Source organism: Perca flavescens, chromosome 20 (genome assembly GCF_004354835.1).
Source record: "Perca flavescens isolate YP-PL-M2 chromosome 20, PFLA_1.0, whole genome shotgun sequence".
NCBI lineage: Eukaryota > Metazoa > Chordata > Actinopteri > Perciformes > Percidae > Perca > Perca flavescens.
Window position 1 is genome coordinate 17,913,693 of NC_041350.1, and position 22,282 is coordinate 17,935,974.

At 38.9% G+C, this 22,282-nt stretch overlaps 1 long non-coding RNA gene across 1 annotated transcript; it reads left to right on the plus strand.

Moving 5' to 3' along the window:
- Nucleotides 1-5,216: 5,216 nt before the first annotated feature.
- LOC114547306 (uncharacterized) lies at nucleotides 5,217-21,451 on the plus strand. Its single transcript, XR_003691136.1, has 5 exons — nucleotides 5,217-5,344; nucleotides 5,440-5,518; nucleotides 8,655-8,799; nucleotides 9,310-9,432; nucleotides 21,254-21,451. It is a non-coding gene; the product is annotated as an uncharacterized LOC114547306 (long non-coding RNA).
- Nucleotides 21,452-22,282: the final 831 nt, after the last annotated feature.

The following is a 22,282-nucleotide window of genomic DNA, read 5'->3' on the forward strand; positions in this document are numbered from 1 at the left end:
TATACGTTTGAAAGTAAAGTGACTATATTTGGGGTTTGAACTGTGGGTCAAACAAAACAAGAAATTTGAAGATGCTACCTTGGTCTTTGGATAAGTATAATCAGCAAGTTAATCAATAATGAAAATTAAATTAGTTGCAGCCCTTAATTGAATTTAACCACAATTCAGGCAATGCCCTTAAATACATTTAAAAAAAAATGTATGAAGTATTTAAATGCCCAATGAAAGTAAACACATGCATACATACAGTACTCTAAACATTTGCAGACATAGGGAGAGAGCTCTTCAATTCCATGAATGACTTTAATTGAGTTCCAAATGAGTTCCAAAAAAGTGATGAGTGCACAAAGCTGCTTCATAGAGATGAAGAATTAGGTTTTTCTTAGAAGTAGCAAACAAATGCATCAACCTCTCTTTTTATTACATGTGCTTCATGGATTACTTCCTGTTTCAGTAATGAGAGTGTTTTTGTTGTTATGTCGTTTGCCTTGTACTTTTGTAACAGTTGGCTGTAGTAGCTTATCTCCCAGTGCAGACAGAGTATTAAATCTTGATGTTACACAAGGTGAAGGTAAAGCCATGTGAGTCACAAAGGATTGGCGAGTGGAAGGCCAATTCTAAACAAGTGTGTTTGTTTTCGGAAGGGGGTTGATTTCACGGAAACCAGACTTTTTCTTTTTTTTCCTAGAGGCATTTCCGCAAGATCTGTTGCCTTGTCCTGAGCTGACACTGCTGATGGAAATAACCCTGGTATACACAGTTGGCCTGAAGTACCAATGTTGTAAACTCACTTCTCCTTTACTCCATTAAAGCAAGGTAAAGTGAGCAAGAGGGATGACTATACTCTGCTGGTATTTGAACATGTATGGTCCTGTTAGATGTTCAGATGTGCAGCACAACAAATGTCAGCATCATCAATAAATCAACATATTTCTTTATCTTCTCCCTGTATTTGAGGAATTGAGGAATATGTATATGACGAAAACCACCCTTTTCAGATTTATAAATAAGTAGTGCACTAATCTTTAGTTTGCTTACCATCTCAGGTACTGTAGATACAGGGTTTGTGAGTTTTGTGTCAGCCATTGTATTAGCATTAAAAACCAAAATGTTACAACACCACAGCAAAACTAGGCTACAGAAGTTCATATTAGTGCTGCCTTTGGCCCTAGTAGTAGAGACACCTACTTTTATTTGTCTAATGTTGGCTTTCCTTCCATCCCTCTCTGTAGGAAGCTGCCATGGCTGCTGCTCGACAGCCAAAAATGTTACTATTGCCTTTATTAAACCTGAACCCTCCTGTACCTCAGTGTCTCTTTCTGCACTTCCAATGGCCATCTGACGTGACCACCAGCATACACCACAGAATAAACAACACATAAGCAATACTAAAAACTAAAAACAGATAATAATAATAATAATAATAATAATAATAATCATAATCATAATCATAATCATAATATAAGGGTGAAAGTAGGCTAGGACAGACAATATGTAAGCATATGTAAATGTGTATGTATAATATTACAAATCCATTTATTATGAAGTGTAGAGGCTAAAAAGGGGATTTAAAATTTTGTAAAATATGTCGACATAATAACAATAATAACAATGTGTTTTCACAACAGTGTTTTTTACTGCAGCCTGGTGGGGAAACAGACATGGTACTGCAGCTGTGACCTCAGCGATAATGAAAGATTATCAAAGCAATTTCTGCCTCTATCTTTCCAAATGTTAACCATGACCCTAAGTGAACCTGCAGCCAGGGTGTCACTCACACAGTCTAAGTGTTACTGTTTGGGATTTTTTTTTCTTCTTTTTAAGATAATGTTTTGGGCATTTTAGCCTTAATAGACAGGACAGGGGGGAGAGAGATGGAGAAGACATGCAGCAAACGGCCGCAGGTCAGATTTGAATCCTGCGCCGCTGCTTTTTAAGCATCATCACTGACAGGTTGCTGAAAGAAATAGTGTATCACTGCATTCAACGTCGTAATGTGAAAAGTGGCTGTTTGGTTCCTTAACTCCTATGCTCTGGTTCTTGTGATGTTTCTTTTGACAGTTACATTGCTAACATGACCGTACTATTATCAGTTATGTGTAGTACTTTGCCATCTGCCAGTGTGATTGTTGGGGTCTGAAGGTAATGAGATTTCTTTGTTTGTTTGTTTGAAGTAGGAAAACACATTGCTATTTTATACACATTAAAATTCTGGAAAGATATAGCAGCCAAACCAAAGAAACAATACCATGGTATACTACATTATATTGTCATTACATTAGCTGATTTTGTTGTACGTGTGATGTGTTTGTGAAATACAGGCGATACCGAAATAATTCTCACTGATCCCGGTCTGCTCTCTGAAATCCCACAGCATCTCCTGGGTTTGTGTATTGCAGTGTATTGTTACTAAGCTGTCCTCACTTGCCCTACCTGACTCACACGTGGCTCAGAACCAAGACTGACAGACTGCTGGAAGGGAAACCTGCCACCATCTGGAACATAACAGACCAGTTGCAGCCGGCTCCTAGATAAAATCTTAGTATCGATCTATAGATCCATCAATGTATCATCCATGGGAATTCATGAAATTGCATATTACCATTTATTTTGTGTGGATTATTTTATGGATTATGGACATTTTGCCTTTATTTCAAAGGTCACAGCTAAAAAGAAAAGTATTACAGCAAACCAACATTCCTGGATCTGAACCTGAGACAACATGACCACATTATACATGTCCCAGATCGCTGATGCTCCAAAACCCCTCTTCTGTAATCATATATATATATATATATATATATATATATATATATATATATATATATATATATATATATATGTATATATATACTTAGAATCTCATTCTAAGATTACAAATGTCATTTGAAGCAGGAGCTACATTGTTCCTGTTGTGCTCTTTAATTCAAACGTCTGTAGACCATCAACTAAATGCACAACAGGGCCAGCAAAGCTTTAAAACAAGCTTTGGAACATTTGGAACAATTACATGTTATGATGGAGGATGGGTCGGGGTTGAAGATCCTTAACATTTAAATTGCAGCTTTTGCCTCACTCTGTATTTTTGTGAGAGCCAGTAATGCTTACTTGCACACTGAACTGAAAAACATGTGGGAGTGAAAGAAAAACTGATGTCATAAAGATTTATTCATAAGCTACCTTTACATGTCTTTATTGTTGAGTAATTAATAAACTAGTGTACTGATCATCTCTGGACTCCGCTCCACTGTCACTTCTTGAGTTTGAATGACATATTAAAGTAGGACATAAGGCAGTCTGGAAGACATTAATTGGCAGCGACTCTATAAAACCACGTTTTTTCATGCACCTGACTTTTGTGTACCCTTTGGTGTATGGCGGCCATAACATCATGATGCAGTGTGGGGCAGGACACTTTAATTTCTCAAAATGTAATATCGTTCGCTGACTTGTCATAAAAAAAAATCTGGTATCTTTAATTGCATGCAGGCAGCAACTGAAATTAAGTATATTAACTTGCCCCAAAAGTACAAATTTGCATTAGAGAAACAAATGAAAAATATACATTCTAAGTTACACTGGACATGATCATTAAGAATTTGGACTTGCTCTTTCTCTAGTTTAGTATTCTCTTAATTTCTCTCTCCACTCAAATCAGGCATACAGGATTTTGAAAAATATTTGTCTGCAGGATGCACTTGTCTTTATGTGAAATTTTAACGTTATATATAATCTTTTAGGCTACGGGTGAAAGCTGTAACATGAGAGATAAAAAAAAAAATGTACCATCTGTCTCCTGAGTAGTTTAACCCACTGCAGAAATTATGATTTATTTTCAAATAATTCATTAATAGTATGTGCTGTGCCGGTTTACTCACCTCAGAAGCCTTCATGAGAAGCAGCCAGGCGTTTGAGGTTTCTAGGTTGAAGTCCTGCCTTGATCCTACAGGGGGAGGTGTTACTCTGCAGGGACTAGATCCTGAGCCTGATGGAGGGAAGATGAGAGATGAAGGAGAGGGCAGATGAGGTGAGTGGCGGTGTGGCAGCCGCAGCTAACAGCCTCACCACAGCCTCAGCAAGGTAATCTAATCGGCTGTTTCAGCTCTCTCTCTCTCACTTTCTGGGGATGGAGAAGAGCTACTATGGGCATCATCTCATTATCTTCAATCAGGTATGTAGAGGTTTGAAAACAATAAAATAAAATAAACACTGCTATTTTTCCCCCTACAGGATGGTTTGGTCAGTGTATTTTGTTTGTGGGTTGATTTTAATCTTTGCTTGTCTTGTGAGTGAAATTGCCATTCATATAAGGGTCTCTATCTTCTTCAGATGATGTAATGAAACATTTCCCTCTGCTTATAAACCAAGTCGCATTTCTTCCTGGTCAATTTAATATGATCCTCATCATCCTCCGTTCACTATTACTGTCAGACCCACATCTATGCAAAGAATCATGAGGGGGATGTTAAAAAGGCAAGAACTTTCATGATATTTAGGTAATGTAGTTGATATCTGACAAGTTTCTCTCATGAATAGTCTTTCAATCACATTGCACAGGGAAGCAATTTAGTAAATATGGAAGGACACGAGTGAAGGTTAAAGCTACAAGCCTACATCCAATTTAAAGTTCAGTCCACCTTAAGACCGGAATGGACACTGCCAAATTTGTCAGAACATTTAGCCACACCCTGACCACGAGACTGCGTGGACTGGAAAGGTTCAAAGGTCATAGACCAGGAGTAGGTGACAGTAGTCTCACATCGCCATATCTCGCTGTGTCAGTGCAAGAGTGGCCCGGTTACACCACTGATCTATTCTGAGATAGGGGGAAAAAACAGGCTCGTTTGTGTGCCTATTTTTCAAACCAATCACAACTGACCTGGGAGCGGCCCGGATGCAGCAACAGTGCCCTTGCAAAATAGATAATACAGTAGTTCTGCTGTAGGCTATTATCTATTTTGCAAGGGCACTGTGAGAAATGTAGAGCCAGGCTAGTGGGCAGAGGCAGAGGCAATCAAGGATGGCACCTGCAACCACCTCCATCATATACAACCACCTTTTATCAGTAACCAAACTACCATGTTGACAACCCAGATAGCAGCTGACTCTGGGCCGGATCCGCCTCCAAACCGGCAGATCCGTGTAACAGTCACGCCCGTTTTACTGCCCCATAAAATGGAACCCCATACTGGCCCGGACTCGTCGGAACGGTTCATACCAGACCAGAAGTCAGTCGGCGGAATCGTAGTTGTTCTGGCCCGGGGCATTCGGAACAAGCGCGCGAACTGTTGGTCTTTCTTTGGATCAATTCGGACTGCAAGCTTTGTGGAAAGAGTTTATAACGGTAAGTTGAACAATGTCAAACAATCAAAACAATCAATCAGTTTAGTGTGCTTGTTTGTAGTGCTTGTTAACATCATTTCGGAATGTTTTGACCAGGTTTTAACTTCTTACGATGGCTAATTAACTGTTGGTCTTGGAACAATTCGGACTGCAAGCGTTGTGGAAGAGTTTAACGGTAAGTAGAACGATGTCAAACAATCAAACAGTTTAGTGTGCTTGTTTGTAATGCTTGTTAAGATCATTTCGGAATGTTTTGACCGGGTTTTAACTTCTTACGATGGCTAACGTTAATTGAAGAGGCATTGGCTAACGTACGCTTTTCAGCTGGGTTAGCTAAATTAACTGAATGAACTGATAAGCTAGCTAGCATTAATAAACAACTTTGTGTGTAGCTAGCATAAAACATTAATGCTGTTTAACGTTGGTTAAATGTTGTACGTTAGTTTTGAGGTGCTGTCAATTGGCGCTGTTCAAAACTAACGTGAGAAGTTAAAACCCGGTCAAAATTGACTGATGGATGCTCACGCCTACTCCTGATTGTACACAGACTAATGGTGCGTTCTTTTTGTCTTGTAATCGCGACTAGTAGCTCGAGTGTGACGTCACATCCATGTCGGAAAACGAGTAACCGTGGGTTACAATAGAACAACAAAAAGAACGCACAATAAGGTTACATGCAGAACTGCATCTGCGTCGATTTGTGCGTCTTTCTGCAACACTTTTAAATGCTTCCACATTGCCGACACGTCAACGTAATTGTTCGGTAAAATTTAATCGGTCTTTTGACGCATTATGCATAGCTGTCAACATCGAACATTGAAAATAAGGAAGATTTCCCGGAATCCATCCCCAAAATAAGGGATTTTTTTTTTTTTTACACGATTCTTACCCACAAACTTAAAAAAAAAGCACTAATCATTAACAATCTAAAGAGTTTATAACTACACAATATATATTAAAGAATTACAGACCAATGGATATGTTTAAAGTGCTTTATTTATGAACAAAGTAAACATTACTTACACATTTTCATTTGCTACAACGTGTTTTAGCTTAATGTTGGGAGACAGAGTGAGAAAAAAACTCAAAGAATTGGTGGTTAATTTGGTAATTTTGGCCGTCGGCGTCCTGATCCATCATCACACATCACACTCATCTACTCTACTCTCCTTGATCATTCGAAATTCACTTCCCGCTACTTTTTCCCTCTTCCTCGAGCCCGCACCGCTGCGACAAGGCGTTTTTTTTTTACGTCACTTAACTGCGAATAACTTTACATCAGAAATGTTTGAAGGCTCTATTTGTCCGTTGTTTAGTTCCAAAGAAACACGACAATGTATAAAAGGCTTCATTACCTTGTACCTCACGTTTTGGCTCCGTAGCAGACGTTTTTGTAAATATAAGCTAACGATTGTGTCATAACCAAGTGACTTACTGTCGCATAGTAGAGGAATTACCGTATAGTACAGGAGAAGCTCGCAGGCAGTTTCGACTTACATGAGCTGTTTAGGTTTAATTACTAATGTTAACTAGCATGTTAATTAGCAATAATTAGCCTGTGCCCATGTTATCTCCTTACAATCACCTACACTCTCCGTATCTGTAAGATTGGGAATGATTGAGATTTCTCTTGGCACAGCTGCCAGAAGACTTCCAACTTTCAGACACGTTGCTCACGTCACATTCTCTCAGTTGGAGGCTGCGCAGTAAAGCTGGCCATCACCGGAAAAGTGCTTCTAATAGCCTTCACTGGCCTCCGTTCAGAGCAACGGGGTCTATTGGTCCATTATATACTGTCTATGCGCTGCGACTGTCGTCTTCTTCTTCTTCTTCTTCTTCGATAGTAGCCTAAGCTACTGTCTGTATACTGCCACCTGCTTTACTGGAGGTCTAGCAACCCAAGTGCAAGCCACTTCACATTAGGGCTGGGTATCGATTCAGATGTTACAATTCGATTCGATTTTGATTCACAAGCTCTCAATTCGATTCGATTTCGATTTGACCCAATGAATATATATTTAATACAAATCCTATATTTATTTTTAAAAAAGAAAAGTGAACATAAATTTACAAGTGGTTAATTAATAAAAAGAAACTAATAGCTACAAACCTGTATATTAAACTCTGTTTATTTTAGGTACACTTAGGTACATTTACCTTTGCCCTTCCTGTCTAACAGGTAGGACATATGCAGAAATGTAATAAAGTTATCAAACATTAATTGCATTTTACATGCATTAATTATAAATTATATATAGAATCCTTGTTAAAGTTACAAAAGTTCTTTAGTCAAGAGCAGTGAGTGTTTTTCTCTGTTCCCTTTGTTCTTTGTTTAACTTTAACGACAGAGATAATTAGTGGCTACTGTGTACTGTCCCTTTAAGACCATCCGCTGCTAACGCGGATCTCACACGCGCCTCATTCTCTCACGAGTCACAACTCTTCACGTTCCTCATAAGACTGCTATTAGTTACGAAAATACTCGACAAAAATACATTTTGCCATAATTGTGTGTGTTATTGTTTGTTCAAGCGCGAAAGAGAACTGTATTCTGGGCTGTCTTGTGTGCACGCACGATATCAGCGCGAGTCTTTATGTGTGTCACAGTCAGGACATTCACGTCATATTCATGACAGCACCGGTTACTCACATAATCACGTAATGCTTTACTTGGAGTTGAATTGAGAGATTTTACTTTAAAAATTTCTGAACGACATTAAAAAGAGTCTGTAGCCTGCTTGACACACCTCTGAAAGAGCTGTCAGAAAACGTGATTCCCCTAAATGTCCTCTGCCTGGAGATACTGGGGAAATGTTGAGGGGTTCCTCTCCTTCGGCCATCCTACACAGGCCACTGACTACTGCACCACACAGAGGGGGAGGGCCGTGTTACTCTCTACGCTGCGGGATTCCTGTACTTTACATCTTTGGCAGATTAATAACATAGCAACGGTAAAAATTGTGGTTTTGTAACCTTTACTTTTTCATACAGTGGGAAACCTTGAAACCGGTACCCGCCAATGCCTATCCATGACCTGATACAGAATCCACACAGATAAATTTAGAATGATAAGATGCACTGAGATTTAAGGATGATCCAATACAATCTAGATGTGATTAGTTATTAATTTGTTTTGAGTTACTAAATGAAAGGCTACAGAAAATTAGGTCTACTGCCACACCAACAATAGTAATCATGGGCAACATCTAAAGCATTTCTCAAAACAGTGGGTTATTGGCTTGACTTAGAGGTAATTTTCAGAATTTCTGTTAATGACAGCTCATCAACCAATTGACTTTCTCTCTTAACAGAGGCTGTACGGAAGAACCAAGCTGCTAGCAGCACATCGGACAACGAGATTAACCAGCACGCCATCCGCTGGTTCAGCCTGGCCTCTGACCGTGGAGGTGGCCGCAAAGAACGTGCCATGGCCAGAGAGGCCTTTCGTTAACCGTGGTAAGAAAGTTGCTTGCTGGCGGGGCTGTGGTCTGCTGGCAGAACACCGGGTGCTTTCTGATCAGGTGCCATCGGGATGTTGCCGAGGCGACATAAATTTTGTTTTACGGTGGACGGACTGCATCATTACTGAGTTGTTGTTTTCTTTTAGCTTGAAATAATCCCATACTTTAGACACTTTCTTCTTCGCCCCTCCCTATTTTCTCTCTCTTCCTCCACTTTGCAAACAGCGCCATCATAATTACGTTGTGTTCACAGCATAAGCGCGATGTGCGACAGTAATAAATGTCCATGCAAAACAGTGTTCTATATAGTTATATGGATTAAACGAAGCTTTGCATGGATGCAATTTAGTATTCAATTCAATACTAAATTGAATTGTTCGAGCCCTTGTTAAGTGAATGCCAAATTAATCAGAGCACATATGTGACTGGGTGCTGACAAGCAATGTAGCATTTAAAAACAGCATCACTGATCTATTTTAACTGAACATTCTTTTATACTTTGCAGAAATGAACGCATCGGCCATCCCCCACTCTTCCACCACTGATGATTTGTTGGGTGTTATGTGAGGGTTGTGGCATTCCCACTTCACTTGCCTCATCAATGTTTCCCAGAAAGCCACCAGAACGCGTATGTACATTTTGCAGTTTTTTCTGGGTTTCATATGACTAGAGTTGGATATTGTATTTTGGCTATAAAACCTTTGTTATTTATACCATGGTCACGGAAAATGGTTAAAATATAAATGGCTGGCAGGTATTATCTATTAAGACAAACCTATCGCTAATTAAAACGTTACATCTTGTGTGTTTAGGCTGTAGAATCTCGTTTCTCTGCTGGCTTTAGCTTTTTTTTCTGCTTTAATTTAAAAAATAACACCTGTGTCATAGGTATGTGATAGTAAAGAAGTCTCTTGTTCCTACAGTTGTTAAAGACAGAAATGAGCTGTAAAATGTGTTTATTAGATTGATTGTTAGTTTAGCAATTATCTACTTTGTTTTAAGTTTCTGTCCTGTCTTTTTATCTCAGACATTTTAAATAAAATTTAAAATGTGTCACTCATCTGTTCTATCACTTTCTTTGCTGAAATTCTGTGTAGGACAAATAGAAACAGTCTGTGTAACAGAGTGTAACAGCTTTGACTGTCCATGCTTTTTAAATTCAAAAGAAAGAAAAGTAATCGAGTTTAAAATGTAAGGAAAAAGAAAACGCAAGTAAAACAAGAAGTCTTAAGATGGTGGGGGAAGGGGATTACGGTAGTAATATTAACTCATTACCATTGACGGCAACGTTGCCCAGTACGATTGCTCTAAAAGTTGCTCCGTGTATCATCAGCTTCAGTGTACCTTGGTAAATACAAGTCATAATAGTTGTTATACATTATATAGACCAGTCAGTTAATACATTATATAGACCAGTCAGTTAATAGAAACAAAAATCAACAGATTAATTGAGAATGAAAGTATTAGGTTAGTAGCAGACTTCCATCCTATAATTGTAACAGTGCATGGGCTTTAGCGCCTGCCATAAGTTCTGTGGTTGAAACTATCCCAATAACCCTTTGGCTTCTCAGACAGAAATGGTATACCTTCACTGATATCTATTACTAGCACCCATAGCACAAGCTGAATCATGCACAACATCTAAACAAAATTAAACTATCCCTTTAACTGAAAAAAAAATCCATATTTTGGAGACTGGGATCCGGTATGGAACTGGTCCAGATCTGGCCCACCTTTGGGCCAAATGACTATAAAATAATTCTCATCCGTTCTGGAGCTGGGCCAGTGCCGGCCCAGATGTGAAAACCGGATCCGCACCGGCATTGGCCCGTTGCGCTAAAGGACACCGGCCCAGGTCCGTTTTACTGATCTGGCCCAGAACTAATGAAGGATCTAGGCCAGATCTGGGCCGCATGATTTTTGTTATCTGGGAAGGGATCTGTTTCCATCTGCTAAAGAAGACAGATGTATCAGGATCAGTGTAGTCTGTATGCAGGACAGAGACAGCTGACCCAAATGACAGAGATCCTTAAGATTTATTTATGTTATGTTTTCATGTTAAAAAAACACAACAGAATATCAACTCTCAAATGTTGATTTTGGTATCAGCCTAACAAAAAAATCAGTATTGGTCCAGATCCAAAGCTCCAGAAAAGCCCAAATGGACATCAGTTTGTAGGATAGCCAAGCCTTTTTCACAGTAGACATTTTGGCTTATCATAGTAGGAAATGCAGGTGTCATTTTCCAAAATGTCTGAGATCTGAGATGTCTGTGATCATCGAGGTTGTGATTGCAGGACTAGACTGGGTTCAGGGTTGTATCTAATAATGTATGATTTTGTGTTGCTAGATTTTGCGTTGCTAGGTTACTGATGCACTGCTAATGTAGCAGGTCATAATCAAGCACACCTGCCACCAGTCGGACCCATACGTGGTCGCTCAAGAGCGTGTTTGTGGACATTATGTTCGTGTTGGCCTGTCGTTATTCTGTAACTCAGTTCGTCGGTACTTTCTCACATGAGATTTCGACCTTACACCCCACTTTTGGCCGAGAGTTGGGCTTTCCTTCCCCGGCCGTGGGCAACCTGAGACCACGGAGCCGAGACCCTTGGTAGCTTCACTTCAACAAGCTAACGTTAAGTATTTGCTGCCCACGCTAACATTTGTCTGTTATGAGTTGCTGTCTTGGTTTAGAGTTCCTGTGCTTTACTGCCAATGTAAATTAGCTGTTGGTTGTTTTGTTTGTTTATTTGCTTTGGTGTTAATTGTGATATATGCGAGCTAACTTCCTAGCTGAGCTTATTATTCTGGTGTTGTGGTTTGGCACACATTATGATGCTGTCATGCTGCTGAATAATGTTAGTAATGAAATTTAAATAGACTGTTATGAGTTATGACTGTTATGTCCTGAAATGATCTTTGACACATTTCCCCCTTAGTTGTTCCTATTGATTTGGGGGGGGGGGGGGCTGTTCTAGGTGAGTGAATATTACAACATTGGCAAATATGACTATTGTGTTGCAAATTGTCTGTAATACTGGCTGCATGGGTAACATGGCATGTCTTTTTTTTTTTGTATATGACAGGTAGCTTAGGCAGTTTACGTTTTTTATGTACACTTCAGCTATGACAAGAAAAAAGTGGGTTTATGGTTTTATGGTTTATGGTCAGCTTGCTTGAAAATTGTTCACATCAGAACGTGCTGATCTCCTGTTCTGTGGTTTATGGTTCTGCTGCACTTGGCTGCACTCCTACCAATGCAATGTTTAAGCTGTCGTTTACTACTAGGCCTAACTAAGGTGGTCATCAGATGAGATGTGGTCAGGATCTGGGTGGATTATCACCTTGAGTCAACAGTTTCCTTAAGGAAACCCAGTAGTATGTTGACAGCGCTTTCTTGGTGATGGAGTGTTGGGAGATTTTTTTAGGGACACAATTCTAGATTCCTTTGTATGGTTTACCTTAAATAAAAATTTTAATTTCTGTCATTTGTGCAAAAGAGGCACTCCGTAGACTGTGACAAGCTTATATATTATAATACATATTTTGTGTAAAAACACACACATTTTTACAAAATTGCATTGCATGTGTCTTCTTGGGAGGACAATCTGCACTTATTTTAAGCTGCAGATTGTGTTATCAGTTTGTTCAATAGCGCAATCTTTAGTTTATGCCTGTTGTTGAGATTTTTATGCGCCTTGTACCTTCTACTTTTTACAATTTTCTAAAGCAGCACATTTAAAATTGAAAATATCACCTTGGACTTAGGAAACTGATGGGCGTAATTTACTATTTTATGGCCGATGAAGGTGAAGACTATTGTCAAACTGTCCTTGACCCCAGCCGACCTGTGACCTGTCACTCTGAACAAGACAGTTTGGCTGATAGTATGGATTGTTGTACACAGCAGTTTTAGTGCTCTACACACTGACCGCAAAATCTGTGTGTGTGTGTGTGTGTGTGTGTGTGTGTGTGTGTGTGTGTGTGTGTGTGTGTGTGTGTGTGTGTGTGTGTGTGTGTGGTAATTCAATAAATACATAGTCTATTATGAAATAACCACAAGGTAAAGACTATTTTTGTCTTACTCCTGTGTGAATTACATACTTGACAAATGAAAAGTACTGAGTTTTTTTTGTTATTTTCACAAAATGCAAGAATCAGAACGTGAAGCGTTGTCCAAGTGATGTAAATATCGCCGTAACGCAGTTAGGCTGCTGTTTTTTTTTACGTTTTTCAGACCGCACACATTCTTTACTATAATTGCTGGAACTCCATAGTAACAGAGAACATATCTCCAGTGTTTAAATGTTGACGTTTTGCTCCGACGCAAGAACAAAGAGAAAGCTCTTATGATAACTTACGTAAGTGTGACTTACACTTGGAACAGAACAGACTGCATGTAACAGACAAACAATCATCGTGGGTGGTATAGAGACTGACTCATGACAGCATTCCCTCAACGGCATAACCTGTAGTCATCAGTGTTTTGAATCTTGATGTCAAAGTAATGAGCACACTGGTAGTAAAGTCCTAATAAAATTTAGCATATTGGTCTACAGCTGTTGAATATGATGCTGCAAGCAAATACCTGGATACACGCAGAGTCTCTGCTCTCCAGAAGGCACCAACCCTCATACTGCATTCATTGTGGTTTAGATCATGTCTTATTTTGACGATATTTACGATAGTGATCACATAACTAAAGAACAGTCCAGAATAGACTAGAATACTCTTACTTCCATTAAAGCTTCCTGTAGAGTAAATTATCTGATTTGAAGCACTTCATATAGTAATATAGAAGAAAAGACACTAAAAACTTGAAACTAGAGCTGAAATGATTAATCGATTAATCCCTTGAAAGAAGCTTTAATTTTATTTTAATTAATAAACTATTTTTACAATTAATTCATCCAAACATTTGCACAAAGGTTTCTGGCTTGTCAAATGTGAGAACTGGCTGCTTTTTATTGTCTTACAATTTAGTAAACTGAATATATTTGGGTTGGTTGGACTAAACAGCAATTTAAGACCGTAGGCTCTGAGAAAGGCTTGTATGTAATGATCAGTAAAATTTGTTAATCAAGAGAATAATCTGCATATTAAACAATAATGGGACATATTAAGTAATTGAGAAAAAATATGCCCGCACTCTGCTAATACTCCCATACGTTTATTGTGTTGCAACGTTTCGACCCTGCCTAGTCTTCATCAGGCAAATGGAATGGCATCTCATTCTTTTCCGTTGTATCCCCCTTTTTGCCCTGCACCTCACCGGTGGGGATGTGCACACTACCACTACTGCTCTACATATTAAGTAATTAACAGATGCAAAGTTTGTGGGCATATTTTCTATTGATGTATTAAATCCCTCGAATATTTTTCATATATCGTGGGGACTGGCTTTTGTTGATTGTTTGGTTCTTATACTTGTTTTACTGACCTATATGAAATCAAACGTTTTTCATTCATGCTTTGAGTTTTACCATTATATTTGCCTAAAAAAAAAAGAACTAAAAAGATATAGAGCATGTTTAGTCAGGATTCGTATAGGCCTAGGTACTAAAAAGCTACAATAAAGCTGTTTTTTCTGCTGTCCGTTACATTAATCCAGTTTTTATGGACAGCCAACCGTTGAGTTTTTAGCGCCACAGCAATCCCTGTCCACATGGTAGCTTACATAAACATGATTCCAATACGTTTCATGCAGTGAGATATACATAAGTACTGGTATTGGATGGAAAAAAGAATTAGCAGATACCCTGAATTTGAGGTATTGGGAGAGAAACCGTTGCACATAATGAGTATTGGAATTTAGAATATTAAATTTTAATTCCAAGAAAAGATTTATTTGTGCGTCATATGCTGTGATTGACGTCATTGGCTCTAGTCTTATCCCCATACACTGATTGTGAGCTACGTCATGCGAGTAGTGTTTCATTATTATATTATATTGTAATACTGCTAAAGTTTTCTGCATAAATGTAATAAGAAAAAAACTCAAATAGAAATGGTAAACTATATGTTAACATTTTTCTAGAGATGAATTTAGCGGTGATGGAGAAAAATGTTCAACATATTGACTGATTTTTTTTTTGCCATGCACTCCTCCCACATGCAAGCTTTCTGCCCCCTAACATTTTCTCTTTTATTGAATTAGTGTCTCCTGCTGATCCCACCATATGATTTTATGTTTGAGTTAGTGCACATTCTGTATGAGGCCCCTCACATATAGCATATCCTCCTTTCCAGTCTGAGATGAATGTTAAAGGAGAGCATGTTTGAAAGTTACTGAAAAAATGTTGACATCTGTAATCATATGGAAACCTGCAAACTTTACAAGTCATCTGAAGGTGTGCAATGTTAATGCATACTGCTTTATGAATATTTCTTAAATGTGGAAGGATAATGGCTTGAGCTTTAATTGTCATGTGAATGAGAAGGCAAGAGTTTCATACTTACACTTCAGTAATGACCATGTTTGCTGAATTATATACTGTACATCCAACATGGCGTGACATACGGACTGATTTAAGATTGAAAGTTTGAACTGAATGCTGGAGTCGTTCTATTTAGATGCCCTTTCATATCCTGCATTTTCTCTTGAAATATAAGGATGTGGGTTAATTTGTGTCTTTTATTAGGTGCAAAAGGGTACAATTTTCTTTTATGAGCAAATTCGGGGCTGCTAATTATGTGAAGGATGTATAGTTCACTCATCACTTTTTTTTAATCTTGTGTATAGTTATTAAATGTTTATATACCTCTTTGAAGAAAACATTTCAGACCGCACACATTCTTTACTGTAATTGCTGGAACTTTGGCAATACATTCATATATCCATAATAGCAGAGAATGCATAGTGTTTATATTTTGAAGTTTTGACCCAAGAACATACAGAAAGTTATTATGATCAATAGCTATATGCAGACTAGAACTGCATGTAACAGACAAACAAGTGTCGTGGGTGGTATAGAGACTGGAAGAATTCATCACAGCATTCCCTCTACTGCATAACATATAGTCATCAGTGTTTTGCATGTTGATGTCAAATTAATGAGCACCACTGGCAGTAAACTCCTAATAAAATTTAGCATTTCTGTTGAATGTGATGCTGCACGCAAATACCTGGATACTCGCTGTGTCTCAAGGTGTATGCATTTTGTCCAACATCATCTGGTGTTCAGTTAGTTCATGATTTGTATACCATATTTTTATGGTTTATTTAATAGCCCAAGAATGACCAAAACTTAAGTGTGTCACAGTGTCTAAATAATCAATTCCACGTTGTTCTCATTGTTTCATTTGTGCTTATTTTTTGACACAAGGATGTTTCATGAATGGGATATTTTTTTTTAGATGCTTCAATGTTTACATGTCCTAGAATAAGGAATGTGCTAGTGGTATGGGATTAACTCAGATTTGTAACTTTGAACTCTGAGATGGAGTATCAAGTGTGATAGTGCAAAGTCCGTTTTTCCATTATTTTTGTCAGTATACAGTGAAAATGTGTTCCACCGACCGGGGAACTTATGCTAAAATGCAAAAATAACATTGTGCACAGCTGTCAGTTTTCAGAAAAATGTTCGTTTACACGTACCCGTGTATATATGCCGTCAATGCCGTCAAGTGAATGCCAAACCTGTAGGTGGCAGTGTAACGAGAAGCTCAAGCCCACGTTAGCCAATCAGAACCCCGTAAATAGCAACAACAGCAACAAATCACTTTCTCTCTTCTCTTCCTCAATTCCTCGGCAGCCTAAACCTTTGATTATCTCAGTTTACGTGCAAACGTGCAAACAAAGTTTTCCAAAATCTCCACTCTGTCCGGAGGTTTTAGAAAGAATCGTTTTCAGCAAATTCTCCGTTTGTGTGTAAACGAAGGGCACAAACTAAGGGAAATGTCTCCATTTTTCAAAATAACCATGTACATGTAAACGGGGTATTAAAGGACAAATATGGTAATAATTTAAACGTTTGTGACTATAGCAGAGCATGTTATTCACCCGTACGATATAATAGCAATATACTTTATTGACAAAAACACAAATATTTAATCTTCAACAAGATTGATATTGTTGCCAGTGCAATTAGAAATTCTAAATAAATCACTTTAATCTGTGGTTATAATTCTATTTCTGATAACTGATAATTAATTTAAATCCGTATCGACAAATTATTGCTGATATTTGATGAGTGACTGCCACAACCAATATATGGTATAGCGCATCCAGAAACAAAAATCTTGTTAAAAGTCTTCATTAACCTAGATAGGCCATCTGTAAATTATGCTGCAAGATGTGTGTGGTGCTTCAGAATTCAAATTAAGTTCACAGCGGCAAAACTGACTCTCCATGCAATGGAGCCATCACTAGAACAGCAGGGGTATTGAACAGACATTTACTCTAATTATAAATCAACATTTCATCTGCTCAGCCTGCTCAGATTTCTCTCTCTCTCTCTCTCTCTCTCTCTCTCTCTCTCTCTCTCTCTCTCTCTCTCTCTCTCTCTCTCTCTCTCTCTCTCTCTCTCTCTCTCTCTCGGCCACATCTACCCGCAGCCAAATACTTTGGTTCATCCAAGGTAAATCTGCACTGGGTAAACAATCAGCTCCATAAGGGAGGCAATTTAGTAGGGCTGCAACTAACGATTATTTTAATAAACGATTAATCTTTCGATTATTTTTTCAATTAATCGATGAATTGGATAAAAAAAGCATTAATTTACATCAACTCAATACATGCATACTTATTGTTTTAGTTAATAGTTGTGTAAAGGTAAGTAACCCAAATAGCAGATACAGACAAGACAGACAGACACACACACACACACACACACACACACTTATTCATTAAATTATTACCATCATTGTAGTAAGTGCAAGTTAAGTTTGTTTATACACTACACACTATTATATTTGTCAACAATAACTGATATGGGACAAAGCCCATAATATATACATAACAGATTGAAAAATTAATGGGACAAAAAAGGCGAGTGAATAAAACCGTGTCTTTAGTCTTGCAAAGTATACCACCCCTGCTTTATTACTGTTATTACCAAGCTAACGCTAGCTTGTCATGCTAGTCAGCTGGATAACAAGTAAACAGCAGCACCAGAAGAGCTACTGGAGGGACGGTACGTTCCTCACTTCAGAACAGAACAGAAGTAGGATAGTGTAGTGACTTTACCCTGCTGTTGAACTCCCTTCCTCCTCATCAAGGACTCCAACACGTTTACGTTTTAGGTGCTGACTCATCACCGTGGTGCGCCCGTGCCATGCCATGTCGCTTTTGCTTATCTTGCAATTAACACGTTTTTGATTTATTTAGTGTGAAATGCTCCCACACCTTGGATGACTTGGGTCGTGTTAGGTTTAAAAAAGTTAAAGCCAGGCTATGTTTGGAAAACAATGTTTAATGGGGCTTGCAGCTAAATTTAATCAAGTAACTACATTAATCAGCATTTGACTGCCTCACCCAAAACCTAGCTTCTAAAGAATTAATCAGGTCATGTCTGACATTTAGCATATGAAGAAGACTCATTGTCCCCACAGGAAAGGTAACTATTGTTTATGCTTTTGGGGAGCCACTCCCTGCAGGGCCAGACGTGATTAGAACAAAGGAAATGCAAACTCTGTAAACTTGAACAGAATCGGCACTACCATGTGAAACAACCTTTGTCTGTGACTTGGAGAAAACCTGAAATCAGAGGTGTGTCTTTAACCTGGGACAGTTTCCATTCAGGGAAACACCCACAATTCCAAGGGATATAATTCTGATCCTGAGTAAGATTCGGGGCTTCAACTGTGACCCCGCAGGTGGAAGCATGTAGAAGTCCGCTGTTTACAGTGTATTGTTTTGTCATGTCGCATGGCTGCAATCTGTGTCCCCACAAGGGGAGGCATGTCTGCAGTCTGCTGCTGGCAATGTTTTATGTTTTATGTTTGATTGTGTTTTGACTGTTGTTTTCATTGTGTTATTCATTAAACCTCTTGCTTAACTTTCAATTCGACCCCAGCCTCTCCTCCTTCCTCCAGAAATCAGAACGACCACGTCATTTAGACATTTCTTAACAGTCGTACTGATTTCTCTGCCTCCGCCGAGTGTTTCAGAACAACGTTACGGGTCTCTCCGGTCTCTCTCCGTATTTCCTCTAAAGTATTTCCTCCGCTCTGCGCTCAACTCAATTTTTTTTTTTTATCTCCGCGACTAGGTGGCCTAATAGTTGCGCGACACAACGAATCGATAATTAAATTCATTTCCAACTTTTTTAGTAATCGAATTTTATCAATTCGTTGTTGCAGCCCTACAATTTAGACCACGATTCTGAAAAGTTCTTTGGAATGAACAGTGTGCTCCTGTCTCAAGATGGCCACTTAACAAACAAATATAACCTTTTAAGGTAACCGATTAGTAATTTTGGCGTCGGTCCAATGAGCAAGACTGGTCCGATGTCAACAGCCGATGTTTACCGACGCAGTGACACAGCACATGATTTAAATGCTGAAGTGAAGACTGCGTGAAAGGAGGACATGCTAGTGCAGTTTGCAGTAATTGCAAGGTCAAAGTAATGCAAGGAGGACGCTGTGTCAAATCCTTCAACACCACCAATTTGATCACTCTTCTAAAGAACTGCATCCAGAAATTCACAGACAATATCAAGAGCAAGCTACTAGCAAGCAGCCTGAACACAAACAGCGGCAGCTGCAGCCTCCGCATTAGCCAGTGTGATGTGGAGGAGAGGGAGAGAGATAGGGAAGTGTATATGCAGTGTTAAATATCAGTTATCGGTATCGGCAAACATTTTCATATCGGTGCATTTCTACTTATAACACACCAGAAAGCATTACAGACAAAGCTGGAGAAACACTTTGCCAAACTTTAATACTAAGAGACCATACTTACCAGTAGTAAGGCACAAAAGTTTTGTAAGGCCCGATGATGGTGCCACACCAGCGTATCTCAGAGCCAGCTTGTCAGGCTCAGCTCTGTCAGAGTTGCTTTAACAAGCACAAGTTGCACTTGGTCAGCTTCAGCTGAAATGTCTTTAAAGTGGGATTATGCCTATAATGATAAGACTCTATTTGAATGACCCACTGGTCACTGTTGGCCCCTTTTGGTATTCAAATCTTTGTTAGTGTTAGAGAAGATTTTGTTGTTTGTTTGGAATTAATGAGTCACTCACATTATTATGCTAAAATGCTATATTAGCAATAGCTTCAATGTACAGACGAGGCTTACTGGAATATGGATATTAGTTGCAGCATACCTTGCTACTCATTTCATCTCTTGCAGTTGTGATAGTATTAAAAGGACACTATGTCGTGTGATTCCTACTAATGCACTGTGACTCCTTGTGCAGATCTGTAACCTGGGGCCCGTTTCAGGAAGGAGGTTAAACAAACTCTGAGTCTAACCCTGAACTCTGAGTGGATTTACCCTGAGATGGGAAACTCTGAATTTTCGGTTGCAGGACAGCTGATTTAAGTTGGTTCAATTAACTTAGAGTAATTTGACTCAGAGTTAAGCGCATGCACCACCACTATAAAAAGGCAGCATGAATGGAGTCATGATACTACGATTCACCATGGCAACAACCACAAACAAATCGGTCGGCTTACTTTGCCCCTCTGGAACTGGAACTACTCGTGCACTGTACAGCGAGTTTGAACATATATTTCGTTACAAAAAAGCAACACGGCTGCTGCTATAAAATAGCAAGAATTGGTGTGGGAGAAAATTGCTGCTCGAGTCAATGCGTAAGCTCTAATCTAGTGTATTCATTTCATATTTAATCACAGATATAATATTACTAGTGTAAACTGGATTGGTATTACACCTATAATTTGGTAAAATAAAGGTGCAATCCTGCGGGCGAAAAAGTAAACTAATCCCATTCTGAGGTTGCAGCACCATGTACCTGCACCAGCACATTTTAACAGAATTAAAATGTATAATCATTTATTTCTTTTGAATGACTCTCACTGGTTTGACTCTACAAAAACAGTTCAGAGGGAGGCACACTTTTCTGACAGCTCTGCATACAGTGGCTTTACTAATATGCTCCGCATCACCAATGTTGTTAAGAAAACTGCCGTTTGCAAAAAAACATAATGCACCACAAAGAATTATGTGCTCTGATGTAAGAACGTGTCCACAATGGGTGACGTTGGTGATATGAGGACGGATAAGGTTATCTACATATCTGATCGACTGTGAAGAAAAATGATACTGCTCAAATAGGTAGTTATCTGGAAATGAAAATACATCTTGTCAGGCCTCAATATCACCCGACGTATGTTTAACTCCCTGCAAAGTAATACAGTTTCTTCATCAACGGGATTGTCGACAAAAGGACATGCCATGTTCGAGAAAAAAACGTTTTCTAATCTGCCTAACATAGTTAATAAACCAACACTGTTTTTTTTTTTTTTTTTTTTTATTCATGCAGATGTCAACACTGCGCTAAAATTTGCCTGATACAGACTGAATGACTGACTGAGGGAATGAAAGAGCGCTGTGTCAGAGGGAGGAGACTGAGAGAAACTCAAGGTTTATTGAAGAAAACCTGATCCCGACCAGAGACCTGTACTACAAAGCAAGATTTGGCGTTAACGAGGTAACTTCAGGTTCAACCCAGGGTTTTGTGTATCACGGCGGTGGATCACTTGTTACTGTGTTGAATCACAATGCAGTGTTTCCTTTAGGATTTTTTTTTAGCAGTGGGGGCAGATCTGTCGGAACCTGCTGTGTGCATTTGATTGTTCTTGTCTTTTGCAAAAATAACTCCAAGGCTCGGCTATAGGAGAATTCAGAAAGAGGTGGCCCATTAATGCTGAGTAGCATGCTGCTAGATGGTCCCCCTGTGGCCTGTTCTTTAACACTAGAATGGCCAGGACGTTTTGAAATGTATCTGTGTAATAACTTTGCTAAATAAAAAAATACAATCCTGCTGGTACCTGACTTTTCCTAAAATTAATTAATAATTATGTGCTGCTGTGCATGGCTGTCAGTTTGCATATATGCTGTGCTACTGTAAAACTAATAAGACAAAGGTCATGAGGCTTCTAGGTATTATTCAATTCTTATGCAGAACCTGGGTGATGCAGCCTGGTCAGCCCTCAAGAAGACACGGGAAAGGGATCTGAGTATTACACTTGATGATGAGGAGTGGGACAGAATCTGTAGGACTATTAAAACTATGTCATGCTATGGTGCACCTCATTCAGTTCAAGACTATTCATTACTTCTATTGGACTCCCTCCAGACTGTTTAGAATTGGTCTGAAAGACACACCAAATTGTTGTAAATGTAAGATGGAGGACGGCCAATTACATCATGTCCTACGGTCCTGTGATAAGGTTTAGGAATTTTGGACCAGGATACATGATAACCTATGTCTGATTGCAGGAACCAGGTTCCATTCAGCCTAAGATTATTTGTTCTGGAAATGGGTCAGTCCTAAACTGGATGGATAAGC